The sequence below is a fragment of the Mandrillus leucophaeus genome, unplaced genomic scaffold, assembly GCF_000951045.1.
Source record: "Mandrillus leucophaeus isolate KB7577 unplaced genomic scaffold, Mleu.le_1.0 Scaffold1280, whole genome shotgun sequence".
Classification (NCBI taxonomy): domain Eukaryota; kingdom Metazoa; phylum Chordata; class Mammalia; order Primates; family Cercopithecidae; genus Mandrillus; species Mandrillus leucophaeus.
Window position 1 is genome coordinate 162,419 of NW_012101210.1, and position 4,366 is coordinate 166,784.

Here is a 4,366-nt window from a genome sequence, read left to right on the forward strand (position 1 = left end):
TATATGGCACATGTGTTAGAAGAATAAATGAGTATGAAAATTGTATCTGAATCATACAAACCATTCAGTGAAATAACATCTTGCTAGTTTAAGAAAAAACCCTAAGTGACAGTACTAAGGCAATAATGCTTTAGTGAAAACAGTGCGGAGTGGGGAAAAAGAAAACAGCTGTTAACTATTTACTCTGTTCAGGTACTATGCTAGTTTCTTTATATACATATCAAATTAAATATTTACGTTAGTTCCTGTGATGTGGGTATTCAATAATTTTATAGAAATAGTAACTAAGAGAAGGGTCACGTGGTGGCTGGGCCGGGTAAATGGTGGCTTCAGGAGAGAGCAGGACTTCAGGTGGAGGCAGCACCAAGGAAGCATTTATGACCTTCTACAGTGAGGTGAAACAAATAGAGAAGAGAGACTCGGTTCTAAAATCGAAAAATCAGATTGAAAGACTGACCCATTCGGGTTCCTCTTACTTCAATTTGAACCCATTTGAGGTTGTTTGGATAGATCCTGAAGTTACAGATGAGGAAATAAAAAAGCGGTTTTGGCAGTTATCCATCTTGGTATATCCTGACAAAAGTCAAGATCATACTGACAGAGCACAAAAGGCTTTTGAAGCTGTGGACAAAGCTGACAAGTTGCTACTGGATCAGGAGCAAAAGAAGAGGGCCCTGGATGTAATTCAGGAGGGAAAAAAATACGTGGAACACACTGTGAAAGAGTGAAAAAACTAATTAAAGAAGGAAGGAAAACCTACAATTGTAGAGGAGGATGATCCTGAGCTGTTCAAACAAGCTGTATATAAACAAACAATGAAACTCTTTGCTGAGCTGGAAATTAAAAGGAAAGAGAGAGAAGCCAAAGAGAAGCATGAAAGGAAACGACAAAGGGAAGAAGAGATTGAAGCTCAAGAAAAAGCCAAACGGGAGAGAGAGTGGCAGAAAAACTTTGAGGAAAGTCGAGATGGTAGTGTGGACAGCTGGCGAAACTTGCAAGCCAATACAAAGGGGAAGAAAGAGAGGAAAAATCGGACCTTCTTGAGACCACAAAAAGTAAAAATGGAGCAGTGCGAGTGACCACCCGGGGTCACAGGCACAGAACCTTCCCCCTGCTATCTCCCTTCCTGCTTCGAAGGACTCATTCTTTCCTCCCACTTCCACCCCAACCTAGAGTAGTATTTGCTTTTTAGTCCATTTTGTTTTCAATACAATTTAATATTGATCAGAGTAATTCTTTTGTACATTGAAATGAGGGACTTGGTTTAAAAAAAGACCTTCCCCTCTCCCTGCTCCTAGAACAACCAGGATTAGAAGGTGCCACCATCGGTGCTGCCTTCTCTTCCCACAACTTGTAACTCAGTGTTTTGTACTTCACTGAATTGTGATGCTTAGAAACTTCATGGATAGTTTGTGGAAATCGTCCAATTAAACATATTGCTTAAAATGATGTTGCTGTGACTTCAGAGACAAGCCTGGAAGGGGCACCTTAGGAAGCCCCTTCGCTTCAGTTGCTTGCTTCTGGGTATGCTCCCTTCGAAGGCCCAGATGAGACAGGGAACACTTGTGGGCACACAAAGCAGCATCTGGTGCCCTGATGTCCTGTGGTGTTTGGCATGTGTCCCCTGTCTACTGACCAATCAGCGTGACGTGAGGCCCACACCACCCAAACCTTTCATTTTCCAAAGAGCTAGACACCCTCCACCCAGTACCATGTCCTAGACTGTCTGCATTTGTTAGTGGTAATATTCTTTATGTATAATACATTTTTGTAACCCCCCCCTCCAAAAAGAAATAGTAACTAAGACTCACAGAAGTAAAATTATAGCTAAAAGTCACATGATTGCTAAGCAGAATAGACACATCTTAAAGCTAATATTGATTCAAAATATCATAACCTTTTTATGTTATCATGCATTTTACAAAGAGGCTGGGAAATACTAAGAGATACTGAGATGGGTTATTAGTGCCATACCACCCTTTGATAGGCATTATTGGGTTTTGATCTTTTTTTCTATGCTTTCTTAAAAATATTTACATCTTTAAGTAATCATGTATCACAGAATTTAGATAACATTCATAGGGAAATAAGAATCAAGTATTTAATGAGAATTTATTGTCCTATTAATTATATTACATTCTTTATTTTAGGTTCTCTTGTTGGGAAAACATTTACGAGGCTGTATTATATACAGTGAAATAACATTGAAATGTGGCAGGATCTTTTTTTGAAGCTGTAGAAAAGCTATTTTTGTGGTTTAAATAATTTTCTAAAGTTGCATTGAATTATGTATTTGATAGCCTCTGTTTTCTGTCTTACTGTATGTATGCCCTATACAAACTATAGTGTAACAATATTTACTTTCATTTGAATTTGTTACTGGGCCCATGAAGATGTTTCTTGACCCTTACCCTTATAAACTTCCAAAGAAATTTGTGTGTATCCTGTTAACAGAGAAAGTGAAAAAGTAGATAGTATTCAATTAGTTCAGTTGATGATGAAGACATGTTTCCCTTTAGAAGAAGGATATTTTATAAGCCTTACAATAAATTAATTTATATTTTATTTTTGACTTTATCATCATCAATTTGGGGCAAAAAATTAATCACTTTGTTTGCTAATAGAGGTCAATGACTAGATACCAATATCTGATGATTCACACCAATTCTTTTATTTTGTAATGTTTTAAAGGGCATTTATTACCTTTCACAGTATATCTTTCTATGGGATGTGAGAAAGGTTTATCACATGGAAGAAACTCAAAGATATTAACTTAATGGGGTTGGACAGCACAAAATCAATGATCCATTATTTTGAATAGTAGCTGTAGGTCAACAAATAACTGTGATGAAGAAAAATACTCTTTTTCATAATAATGGCATCACAAAGGTCTTTGGATCATATTCTGTCTAATATTGAAAAATGAAAGTTTTATAAAATAGTAAAAATTTGAAAGCATGGTCTAACCACAGCTTGGGATCCTAGCCATTAAAAATTACAATATTGGAGGCTTCCGTGAACATTGAAAATTGTTTATGATATAGTGCCAAATTAAAAGGCTATAAGATAATGTGTGCAATAAAGTATACCTTTTGAAAATATATATTCATATTTGCACATAAAAATGTTGAGTGTTTATGCTTGAGATGTGATATATTTCTTCAGGTTACTGTGGTAACTCCATTAATTTTACTGAGTTTAATTTGCAGAATTGCTGGCTGTGAGGTGGCAGGATGGGGTAGGGGCTATTCTAAATAGTCATTCAAAGATTCAGGCTGATGTAGACTCTACAGTCATTAGCTCAGGATTTTCAGTGTTTGCTGGGCATTGTCAATCAAATGCAGGTGAGAAAGGAGAGAGAGGAGAAGATCTTTGGAGGGTTTTATGGGCCAGGCTAAAAGTGGAGCAAATCATTTCTGTTGCATTAGCGAGAACCCAGTTGCATGGCCACATGTAATTGTAAAAAGGATAGAAAATATGGTCTGTTTTCATGCTTAGGAGAAAAATAAGATGGGTTTCGGTGAGCACATAATAGTCTCTGCCTCAGGTGAGATCCTGAGTAATATGTTTAGTCATTCTAAGGCTTTGCTCTGTTTATAAGAGGTTGTTGGATTTCTGTTTCTCTGCTTAAGTAACAGAGCAACATATATCATCACTTGATTTTGTATCAGTTCTCATTATTACTGCTGCCACCAGAATGTGAGGCTGACATCAGGGTTCTATATGAGGGACCTACCTCAGACTCTACCTGGGATTAGATTTTTAATATGATATTGGTCCACTCACACTCTGCTGTATCAACCATTATTTCATTGTGCATAGGAATCCTTTCAACTTGCCATCAATCCCTTGAACATCATAAACCATAAGCCATAATAACATGTGACCACAAGAATATGATAGCCAACTGCATGCACATAAGTTTTCTATACTTAGTGCATTTTCTATACTTAGTGCGTTACTCTATACTAGAGTAATATTGATTGATTGATTGATAGTCTTTGTGAATTTTTCTGAGTGCTTTTCTTTCCTTAGTTTATAAGCTGGGATCCCCTAAAGGCAGAGACATCACTTTTGTTCTGTAAATCTCTGTTGGTATATACTTGGCTGATTAAGTTTTAGTCTCCTTCTGCTGTATGATGGGCTTCTGTTGCTCAGACCAACAACAAGCTTATGTGGACAAGGCCAAATGGAATGATCTCTGGGTTTACAGATAGAAGACCCAGGTTCTAGTTAACCTGGGAAATAAACAGCTTTCTGACAGGTCCATGGACACAGTGATGTTCTCTCAACTTTTTTGGATGATTTAGGCAAGTAATATTTCCTCTCCGTCCTCTATTTCTTAATCTGTAAAATGAGGCTAATA

At 37.1% G+C, this 4,366-nt stretch overlaps 1 pseudogene across 1 annotated transcript; it reads left to right on the top strand.

Annotated features, from left to right (window-relative positions):
* Window positions 1-299: 299 nt before the first annotated feature.
* On the top strand, window positions 300-1,769 carry LOC105533764 (annotated as a pseudogene). The gene has a single exon (XR_001005166.1). The product of XR_001005166.1 is annotated as a dnaJ homolog subfamily C member 8 pseudogene (transcript).
* Window positions 1,770-4,366: the final 2,597 nt, after the last annotated feature.